This window comes from Triticum urartu, unplaced genomic scaffold, assembly GCF_056163025.1.
Source record: "Triticum urartu cultivar PI428250 unplaced genomic scaffold, HENAU_Tu73 scaffold22, whole genome shotgun sequence".
Taxonomy (NCBI): Eukaryota; Viridiplantae; Streptophyta; class Magnoliopsida; order Poales; family Poaceae; genus Triticum; species Triticum urartu.
Genome location: NW_028260391.1, coordinates 12,541 through 25,000, shown reverse-complemented (window position 1 = coordinate 25,000; position 12,460 = coordinate 12,541).

The window sequence follows — 12,460 nt, the reverse complement described above, 5'->3', positions numbered from 1 at the left end:
CGAACGGGAACATTCCATAAGTCTATTGGAACTGGCTCTCTATCCATGGAATCTCATCCATCATCCATACATAACGAATTGGTATGGTATATTCATACCATAACATAAGAACAATAAGAACTCGAATTCTTATCGATACTGGAACTCAGAGCATAGGAGGGAAAGTCGATTTATGGATGGAATCAAATACGCAGTATTTACAGAAAAAAGTCTTCGTTTATTGGGAAAGAATCAATATACTTTTAATGTCGAATCGGGATTCACTAAGACAGAAATAAAGCATTGGGTCGAACTCTTCTTTGGTGTTAAGGTGGTAGCTGTGAATAGCCATCGACTACCTGGAAAAGGTAGAAGAATAGGACCTATTCTGGGCCATACAATGCATTACAGACGTATGATCATTACCCTTCAACCGGGTTATTCTATTCCACTTCTAGATAGAGAAAAAAACTAAAGGAGAATACTTAATAATACGGCGAAACATTTATACAAAACACCTATCCCGAGCACACGCAAGGGAACCGTAGACAGGCAAGTGAAATCCAATCCACGAAATAATTTGATCCATGGACGGCACCGTTGTGGTAAAGGTCGTAATTCCAGAGGAATCATTACCGCAAGGCATAGAGGGGGAGGTCATAAGCGCCTATACCGTAAAATAGATTTTCGACGGAATCAAAAAGACATATCTGGTAGAATCGTAACCATAGAATACGACCCTAATCGAAATGCATACATTTGTCTCATACACTATGGGGATGGTGAGAAGAGATATATTTTACATCCCAGAGGGGCTATAATTGGAGATACTATTGTTTCTGGTACAAAAGTTCCTATATCAATGGGAAATGCCCTACCTTTGAGTGCGGTTTGAACTATTGATTTACGTAATTGGAAGTAACCAATTAGGTTTACGACGAAACCTAGAAATCGATCACTGATCCAATTTGACTACCTCTACGGGATAGACCTCAACAGAAAACTGTTGAGTAACGGCAGCAAGTGATTGAGTTCAGTAGTTCCTCATAGAAAATTATTGGCTCTAGAGATATGGTAATATGGAGAAGACAAAATTGTTTGAAGCACGCACAGAACCGGAAGCGCCCCTTGTTTCAAAGAGAGGAGGACGGGTTATTCACATTTAATTTGATGGTCAGAGGCAAATTGAAAGCTAAGCAGTGGTAATTAAGACCCCCGGGGGAAAATAGGGATGTCTCCTACGTTACCCATAATATGTGGAAGTATCGACGTAATTTCATAGAGTCATTCGATCTGAATGCTACATGAAGAACATAAGCCAGATGACGGAACGCAGAGACCTAGGATGTAGAAGATCATAACATGAGCGATTCGGCAGATTTGGATTCCTTTCCTATATATCCACTCATGTGGTACTTCATCATATGATTCATATAAGATCCATCTGTCTAGAGATCGTCATATACATCTAGAAAGCCGTATGCTTTGGAAGAAGCTTGTACAGTTTGGGAAGGGGTTTTTTGAGAGAAAAGAAGAATCTACTTCAACCGATATGCCCTTAGGCACGGCCATGCATAACATAGAAATCACACGTGGAAGGGGTGGGCAATTAGCTAGAGCAGCAGGTGCTGTAGCGAAACTCATTGCAAAAGAGGGTAAATCGGCCACTTTAAGATTACCATCTGGGGAGGTCCGTTTAGTATCCCAAAACTGCTTAGCAACAGTCGGACAAGTGGGTAATGTTGGGGTGAACCAAAAAAGTTTGGGTAGAGCCGGATCTAAGTGTTGGCTAGGTAAACGCCCCGTAGTAAGAGGGGTAGTTATGAACCCTGTGGACCACCCCCATGGGGGCGGTGAAGGGAAAGCTCCCATTGGTAGAAAAAAACCCACAACCCCTTGGGGTTATCCTGCGCTTGGAAGAAGAACTAGGAAAAGGAAAAAATATAGCGATAGTTTTATTCTTCGTCGCCGTAAGTAAATACGTAACTAGGAATATGGAAAATTGCATTTTTGGAATTTGCAATAATGCGATGGGCGAACGACGGGAATTGAACCCGCGCATGGTGGATTCACAATCCACTGCCTTGATCCACTTGGCTACATCCGCCCCTTATCCAGCTAAAGGATTTTTTTCTTTTTTCCATTGATCATTATTCTATTTATTCTGACCTCCGTACTTCGATCGAGATATTGGACATAGAATGCCACTCTTTAAAAAGGAAAAAAGGAGTAATCAGCTGTGACACGAAAAAAAACGAATCCTTTTGTAGCTCATCATTTATTGGCAAAGATAGAAAAGGTCAATATGAAGGAGGAGAGAAAGAAACAATAGTAACGTGGTCCCGGGCATCTAGCATTCTACCCACAATGGTTGGCCATACAATCGCGATTCATAATGGAAAGGAACATATACCTATTTACATAACAAATCCTATGGTAGGTCGCAAATTGGGGGAATTCGTGCCTACTCGGCATTTCACGAGTTATGAAAATGCAAGAAAGGATACTAAATCTCGTCGTTAACTGAATTCTGAATAGAAAGATTAAGAAGAAAAAAAGATTCAAAATAAAGACAGAAATACCCAATATCTTGCTAGAACAAGATATTGGGTATTTCTGTCTTCAAAAATTCTTATATGTTAGCAGAAAAACCTTATCCATTAATAGATGGAACTTCAACAGCAGCTAAGTCTAGAGGGAAGTTGTGAGCATTACGTTCGTGCATTACTTCCATACCAAGGTTAGCACGGTTGATGATATCAGCCCAAGTATTAATAACGCGACCTTGACTATCAACTACAGATTGGTTGAAATTGAAACCATTTAGGTTGAAAGCCATAGTACTAATACCTAAAGCAGTGAACCAGATTCCTACTACAGGCCAAGCAGCCAAGAAGAAGTGTAAAGAACGAGAGTTGTTGAAACTAGCATATTGGAAGATTAATCGGCCAAAATAACCATGAGCAGCCACAATATTATAAGTTTCTTCCTCTTGACCAAATTTGTAACCCTCATTAGCGGATTCATTTTCAGTAGTTTCCCTGATCAAACTAGAGGTTACCAAGGAACCATGCATAGCACTGAATAGGGAACCGCCGAATACACCAGCTACACCTAACATGTGGAATGGATGCATAAGGATGTTGTGCTCTGCCTGGAATACAATCATAAAGTTGAAAGTACCAGAGATTCCTAAAGGCATACCATCAGAAAAGCTTCCTTGACCAATAGGGTAAATCAAGAAAACAGCAGTAGCAGCTGCAACAGGAGCTGAATATGCAACAGCAATCCAAGGACGCATACCCAGACGGAAACTAAGTTCCCACTCACGACCCATATAACAAGCTACACCAAGTAAGAAGTGTAGAACAATTAGCTCATAAGGACCACCATTGTATAACCACTCATCAACAGATGCAGCTTCCCAAATTGGGTAAAAGTGCAATCCGATCGCCGCAGAAGTAGGGATAATAGCACCAGAGATAATATTGTTTCCATAAAGTAAAGAACCAGAAACAGGCTCACGAATACCATCAATATCTACTGGAGGGGCAGCGATGAAGGCGATAATAAATACAGAAGTTGCGGTCAATAAGGTAGGGATCATCAAAACACCGAACCATCCGATGTAAAGACGATTTTCAGTGCTAGTTATCCAGTTGCAGAAGCGACCCCACAGGCTTGTACTTTCGCGTCTCTCTAAAATTGCAGTCATGGTAAGATCTTGGTTTATTCAAATTGCAAGGACTCCCAAGCACACGTATTAACTAGAATATAGATAATAGAAGGCTTGTTATTTAACAGTATAACATAGACTATATACCAATGTCAACCAAGTCAGCCCAAAGATTAGCTATCCATATAACTAAATTAACCAAACCAATAATTTTGTATTTGTAAATGAAGTGAGTCAAAGTGAAAAACTTTGATGGGTCTTTTCTATATGGGTTGCCCGGGACTCGAACCCGGAACTAGTCGGATGGAGTAGATAATTCTTCCTTGTTACAATAGAGAAAAATCCCTCCCCAAATCGTGCTTGCATTTTTCATTGCACACGACTTTCCCTATGTAGAAATAGCCAATTTCTATTCCAAAGAGGAAGTTCTACTAATTTTTTTAATTAGTAAGTTGATTCACCTACTCTTTATTATAATAAAAAGAACATTTCAGAATGAAAAATAGAAAAGTTTTTTCTTGATCATTTATCAACCCTTTCCTGTTTCTTAATTTCGTCTAATGATTAATTAAGAGGGTTGACCAGGTCATTGATACGTATAATATCCAAATACCAAATACGCTCAGTGTGTGATCCACAGAAAGAAAAAAGAGTTGTTTTGGTGAACATCAAAGAAAAAACTTGCTCTTCTTCCATAAAAAATTCTTCTAAAAATGCCGAACCCAATCGTTGCATAAAAGTTCGTACCGTGCTTTTATGTTTACGAGCTAAAGTTCTAGCACATGAAAGTCGAAGTATATACTTTAGTCGATACAAAGTCCGTTTTTTCGAAGATCCACTATGATAATGAAAAAGATTTCTACATATCCGACCAAATCGATCAAGAATATCCCAATCTGATAAATCTGTCCAAATGGGTTTACTAATAGGATGCCCCGATCCAGTACAAAATTGAGCTTTTGATAAGTATCCTATGAGGAGAGTAGCGGGGACTATGGTATCGAATTTTTTCATTCGAGTATCTATTAGAAATGAATTCTCCAGCATTTGATTCCTTACTAACAAAGAACTTTTTTGTACACTTGAAAGGTACCCCATAAAATCGAAGCAAGAGTTTGCTAATTGGTTTATATGGATTCTTCGCGGCTGAGTCCAAAAACAGAAATAATATTGCCAGAAATTGATAAGGTAGCATTTCCATTTCTTCTTCAAAAAAAAAGTGCCTTTTGATGCAAGAATTGCCTTTCCTTGATATCGAACATAATGCATAAGAGGATCCATAAAGAACCATAGGGTTTTCCGAGAAAAACCAGGGTACATTATCCCAAAATGTTCCATCTTCCTAGAAAAGTGGATTCGTTCCAGAAAAGTTCCAGAAGATGCTAATGGTAAGCAAGAAGATTGTTTACGAAGAAACAACAAAAAAAATTCATATTCTGATACATAAGAGTTATATAGGAATTGAAATAGTCTTTTATTTTCTTTTTGAAAAAAAAAAATGGATTTCATTGAAGTAATAAAACTATTCCAATTCGAATAATAGTTGAGAAAGAATCGCAATAAATGCAAAGATGGAACATCTTGGATACGGTATTGAAGGAGTTGAACCAGGATTTCCAAATGGATAGGATAGGGTATTTCTATATGTGATAGATAATCCAAATGCAAAAATTTGTCTTCTAAAAAGGGAAATATTGAATGAATAGAGCGTAAATTCTGAAACTTTGGTATTTCTTTTTCTTTCAGACAAAAAAATTCCCGTAGCGAGAATGGGATTTCCACAACGATCGCAAACCCTTCAGATAGAATCTGAGAATAAAACTCAGAATAAAAATAATTTTTGTAATCCAATAATCGATCTTGGTTAGGATGATTAACCGAGTTATCCAAAAAATTCTGCTGATACATTCGAATAATTAAACGTTTCACAAGTAGTGAACTAAATTTCTTGTTATTACAACTAACAACTATTTCCACAGGTTCAGAACCATTTAATCCATAATGGTGGGCAAATGCATAAATATATTCCTGAAAGAGAAGTGGGTAGACAAAGTATTGTTGACGAGATTTATGTTTTTCTGAATACCCTTCGAATTTTTCCATTTGTATTTCTACTTGAATCAGAGAGAAGAAGCATTTCTCGGTTTATCGAATGATGATACATAGTGCAATATGGTCAGAACAGGGTGTTGCATTTTTAATACAAACCCTGGAAAGAAAGGGAGTCTAATCCACAGATCTTTTTCTGCTCCTTTTCTACCCAATTAGTTTATGTTTGTTCTAATTAAAAAAAAAGAACAGAACAAGTTTTTTATTTTTGCAGGCCAATCGCTCTTTTGACTTTGGAATACAGCCTCTTTATCAATATACTGCTTCTTTTACACATTCAATCCATAACATCCCTTATTCAATCCATAATCAAGAATAATTAGGATTTCTAAAAAAAAAAAGAAAAAATAAAGGGTCCACTCATAGGAAAACCCAACCTTTCCCCGCATCCGGCACTAATCTATTTTTAACGTCTAATTAGAGCGGGGAATCATTCCAATTAGGAAGTTCAGCTCGTTGCTTTTTATTTTACCAGAATTGGAGCCAGGCTCTATCCATTTATTCATTAGACCCAGAAAATCGTAATTTTGGATTCCATTCAAAAAAGATTGATTTTATTACGACATGCTATTTTTTCCATTCATTACCTTTGAGGATCAGTCGTGGTCTTCTAGACTCTACCAAGAGTCTGGACGAATTTGTTGTTTCATCCAAATGTGTAAAAGATCATAGTCGCACTTAAAAGCCGAGTACTCTACCATTGAGTTAGCAACCCAGATAAAAAAAGGATCTTAGATACGATCGAAATCCAAAAATCAATGGAATTACACCGCGCGCTTCTGTCAAAACATTGAACTAGCAAGACATCAAAAGATTTTTTTTATCGACCATGAAAAACACTCAAATGCCAAAACGAACAGGTCCGGTGAAATTCCACTAAAGTAAAGTTAAAAAAAGAGCGACCCTAATCACGATGGCCAAATTCTCCTTATTTTTAGCGATTTTTATTAACAAAAAATATATATTATAAAAAATATATATTATATTGTATGAGAATACATGCAAGAGGAACACCCTTATCATTTGAGCGAAGTGTAGGCGGAAAAATTGAATATGGAGTGAGGATAAAGAGACCCATCTATCTACAAATTCTATTTGTTCAATAGACCTTTGTCAATGGAAATACAATGGTAAGAAAACAAATTAGATAGAAAAAGTAAATAAAATAGGGGCTTATGTTGGATTGGCACGATATAATATAAATCCAAATAGGATTAAAAAAGAGGTAAATTGTGTCTAAATAATTAGACAACTAGGAATACTAATAATCTTCTCCTATCCTATTTTTTGATTCATTTAGTTCTTCAATTAACTCAAAGTTCTTTCTTTTTCTTTAAAGAATTCTGCCTTCCTTAAAATATCATAAACAGTTCTTGTTGGTTGAGCACCCTTTTCAAGGAAATAGAGAATAGCTGGAACATTTAAACAAGTTTGATTCTTTATCGGATCATAAAAACCTACTTTTTGAAGATCTCTTCCTTCTCTTCGAGATCGAACATCAATTGCAACGATTCGATAGACAGCTTATTGGGATAGATGTAGATAAACAACGCCCCCCCCTAGAAACGTATATGAGGTTTTCTCCTCATACGGCTCGAGAAAATGATTCGAATTTCTGTCGATAATAATAGAAATTAGACTATGACGTGCATTAATTTCCTTACAGAAAAAACAAATTTCATTTATACTCATGACTCAAGTGGGCTAATTTTGCCTGACAAACTTCGAAGGCAAAATCCTTCCAAAATTTTTGAGTCGTCTTTAAACTCTTTTCTTTGTCTCATTTCGAACGAATTGACTTTTATTCCTTATTCTAATCCAACTCTGTTGTTGAGACAATTGAAAATTGTGTTTACTTGTTCTGGAATCCTTTATCTTTGATTTGTGAAATCCTTGGGTTTAGACATTACTTCGGGAATTCCTATTTTTTTCTTTCAAAAGAGTAGCAACATACCCTTTTTTCTTATTTCCTTCGATAAAGCATTTATCTCTTCTATAGAAATCTAATAAGAGGGATTGATTCTGATATACTTTTATTGGACTTTCTTCTTATTTTAACCTTTCGATTTATTTCTATATTAAGGATAGACTGACAAAGTTGGCCTAATTTATTAGTTTTCACTAACCCTAGATTCTTTCCCTTGATAAAAAAAATTCTGTCCTCTCGAGCTCCATCGTGTACTATGTTACTTAAACCCAGCGCAAATTTGGTTCGGAACGAATAGAACAGGCTATGTCGAGCCAAGAGCATTTTCATTACTATGGAAAATGATGGATAGCAAAATCCACAATCGATCATGTCCTTCAAGTCGCACGTTGCTTTCTACCACATCGTTTTAAACGAAGTTTTACCATAACAAACATTCCTCTTTTCATTGCAAAGTGGTATAGAGAATTGATCCAATATGGATGGAATCATGAATAGTCATTGGTTTAGTTTTTTTATACTAATTAAAACTTGCTATCTATGGAGCAATATGGATAAAAGAAAGTAAGTATTTATCCGGGAAGCCTCCGCCAAGATCCAATTTATTTAAACCCATATTAAAATTCTATCATATGAATGAAACATAGTTTGAAAAAGACGACTAAACAAGTTTGCTTAAAACTTATTTATTCTTAAATTTCCACCCTCAACGGATGGCTCGAGATGATCAATCTTGAAGTGAGAAAAGAAGGATTGACTCTTCCTCAATAAATAAACTATCAACCTCCAAAAAAGTTTAATTAATTTAATTACTAGAATTAGAATTCTAGTAGTAATATATTTTTTCAGTACCAAAAACAATTAACTATAATAACTAAATAAACTATTCCAATGAAAAGATTGAAAGTTTTTGGTAGTTATAGAATTCTCGTACTTCTTCAACTCGAATACCAAAAGGAAGAAAAAAATATGACTAAGTGATTTTATAGTAGAGGCATATCCTGAATGTGCTTGATAGATCCCATTTTTTCATGAAAATAAAGATAGTCAATTTGACTGGACTTAAGACTTTATTATGTTTTCTGAGAAAGAATAAGATATCATTATTCTCTTTAATAAACTTTTGTCTCGTACGGAATACTATATGATTTCACCGTTTGTTTCATCAGAAACAATCTGGGACGGAAGGATTCGAACCTCCGAGTAACGGGACCAAAACCCGCTGCCTTACCACTTGGCCACGCCCCATTTCGGGTTTTATGCGACACTAATAAACACTAGTATGTTTATTTGTTATTCGTCAATACCATTTCAATTACATAAAAAAGGAGGGATATTCTCTTGCTAGTATTCTACACATGCGGATAATATAGAATCAAAAAAATGCATTGATCATTACATGGAATTCTATTAAGATATTATATGAAAGTCGAATTTATTCCACTCTCATTTGAGAGTGCGAATACAAGGAGGTATTTTGTGTTTGGGAAAGTCCGAAGAAAAAAGATTTTGAATCTGCCTTTTCCTTCTTTCCCTTAAAAAAATAACTCAAGAAAAATCCAATTATTTACTCTACAAGAATGAAATGCTTGTTATGCCTAATATACTTAGTTTAACCTGTATCTGTTTTAATTCTGTTCTTTATCCTACTAGTTTTTTCTTTGCCAAATTACCCGAAGCTTATGCTATTTTCAATCCAATCGTGGATATTATGCCTGTTATACCTCTATTCTTTTTTCTATTAGCCTTTGTTTGGCAAGCTGCTGTAAGTTTTCGATGAAATCTTTAGTACTCTGTATGCCAAATTGAATGATGTGTTCATTCCAAAAAAATTTTAAAATGGGTAAAAGCCGAGAAGTTTTATATTTTTATATTATGAACCTTCGATTCTAAAATTTAAATTCTTCTACATTGAATGGGTAGCTACAGCAATAAATTTGGATCAGCCTTTCTACTCCCCTGCACCTAGGTTGAGCAGGTACCTAAAGGTACCTACACAATACCTAACCACCTAACCCTATTTTTGCTATTGATAAGAGTGCTTATTATAAAAGAATTCTTGCAATTTTTTTCAAGAATTCTTTTTTGCATTTTTAGGTATAAAAAAAAACCATCCTAGTGGATCCGTGTGGTAAGGAAAAACTGGTAATCTATTCCTTAAAAAAAAATCTTGGAGATTATGTAATGCTTACTCTCAAACTTTTTGTTTATACAGTAGTGATATTCTTTGTTTCACTCTTTATCTTTGGATTCTTATCTAATGACCCAGGACGGAATCCTGGACGCGAGGAGTAAAAATTCAGTTTTTTTTTTTCTTATTGGATTTGTTTCGTACATTTATCTATGAGAAAATCCGGGGGTCAGAATTCTTTCCAATTCGAAAGTCCCAAATGATCCAAGGGAGCGGAAAGAGAGGGATTCGAACCCTCGGTACAAAAAAATTGTACAACGGATTAGCAATCCGCCGCTTTAGTCCACTCAGCCATCTCTCCACGTTCCAAAGCGAAAGGTTTCCGTGATATGATATAGGCAAGAAATAAGAAATAACGGTTGCAAAAAACCCCTTTTTTTTCTTTCAAAAGTCTATAAAAATTATATTGCCAATTCCATTTTAATTATATTCTTTTTTCTTAATGTTAATAAAAAAAGAAGAAAATTCTTGTTTTTTCTTTCTAAAAATCGATATTGGCCGAGAGACAATCAAATAGATTTTCTCTTTAGCGGGCATTTCCATATAGGACTTGTTATAATTATAATAAAACAAGCAGGTTATATAAAAAAAACGCTTTTTTTGTCGATTATTTATCAAGAAAGCAAAAAGGGTTCTTATCAAATCCACCATAAAATTGGAAAGAAGCATAAAGTAAGTAGACCTGACTCCTTTAATGATGCCTCTATCCGCTATTCTGATATATAAATTCGATGTAGATGAAATTGTATAAGCGAATTTTTTTTATTTCCTTAGACTTAGACCGCGCAAGACAAGAATTTTTCGCTATTTACGATTTCATATTCTTGTTACTAGATGTTCTATAGGAATAAGAAGAAATCGCAACTCCTTTGCGCTACACATAAAATTGGATTTCGAAGGTCCATTTTTTTTTTTCAGAATCCTCTATTATTTTAGTTCTTCCACCCATGCAATAGAGAGGGAATGGGAAAAGAAGGGTTACTTTTATTTGCATTTTTCCCTTAAAAGATAGACTTTGAAATAGGAGTCTTGGAATAATGCTGAATTCAAAGGTTTATTTCTTTCTATAGTATAAGAAAAACAATTTATTTCTATTTCTATAGTATAAGAAAAACAAATAAATAGTATAAGAAAAACAAATCGAATCAAATTCATGGATTTACCACGACCTCGGTTGTGACTGTGACTCCATAGATAAAAATGGGAAATTTCTCTCTTCGAGACCATTGAAAAAGGGCATTGAACGAGAAAGAAATCGTCCACAGATAATAAAACTATCATATGCCTTGGAAAGTGATATGAGGTGCTCGGAAATGGTTGAAGTAATTGAATAGGAGGATCACTATGACTATAGCCCTTGGTAGAATTCCTAAAGAAGAAAATGATCTATTTGATACTATGGATGACTGGTTACGAAGGGACCGTTTCGTTTTTGTAGGATGGTCTGGCCTATTGCTCTTTCCTTGTGCTTATTTCGCTTTAGGGGGTTGGTTTACAGGGACAACTTTTGTAACTTCTTGGTATACCCATGGATTGGCTAGTTCCTATTTGGAAGGTTGTAATTTCTTAACCGCAGCAGTTTCTACCCCTGCCAATAGTTTAGCACACTCTTTGTTGCTACTATGGGGGCCCGAAGCACAAGGAGATTTTACTCGTTGGTGTCAATTAGGCGGTCTATGGACTTTTGTAGCTCTCCACGGGGCTTTTGCACTAATAGGTTTCATGTTACGCCAATTTGAACTTGCTCGGTCTGTTCAATTGCGGCCTTATAATGCAATCTCATTCTCTGGTCCAATTGCTGTTTTTGTTTCTGTATTCCTTATTTATCCACTGGGGCAATCTGGTTGGTTCTTTGCGCCGAGTTTTGGCGTAGCAGCGATATTTCGATTCATCCTTTTCTTCCAAGGATTTCATAATTGGACGTTGAACCCATTTCATATGATGGGAGTTGCCGGAGTATTAGGTGCGGCTCTGCTATGCGCTATTCATGGAGCGACCGTAGAAAACACTCTATTTGAGGACGGTGATGGTGCAAATACCTTCCGTGCTTTTAACCCAACTCAAGCTGAAGAAACTTATTCAATGGTCACTGCTAACCGCTTTTGGTCCCAAATCTTTGGTGTTGCTTTTTCCAATAAACGTTGGTTACATTTCTTTATGCTATTTGTACCCGTCACCGGTTTATGGATGAGTGCTATTGGCGTAGTTGGCTTGGCTCTGAACTTACGTGCCTATGACTTTGTTTCCCAGGAAATCCGTGCAGCGGAAGATCCTGAATTTGAGACTTTCTACACCAAAAATATTCTTTTAAACGAGGGTATTCGTGCGTGGATGGCAGCTCAGGATCAGCCTCATGAAAATCTTATATTCCCTGAGGAGGTTCTACCACGTGGAAACGCTCTTTAATGGAACTTTCGTTTTAGCTGGTCGTGACCAAGAAACCACCGGCTTTGCTTGGTGGGCTGGGAATGCCAGACTTATCAATTTGTCCGGTAAACTGCTTGGAGCTCATGTAGCTCATGCCGGATTAATCGTATTCTGGGCCGGAGCAATGAACCTATTTGAAGTGGCCCATTTC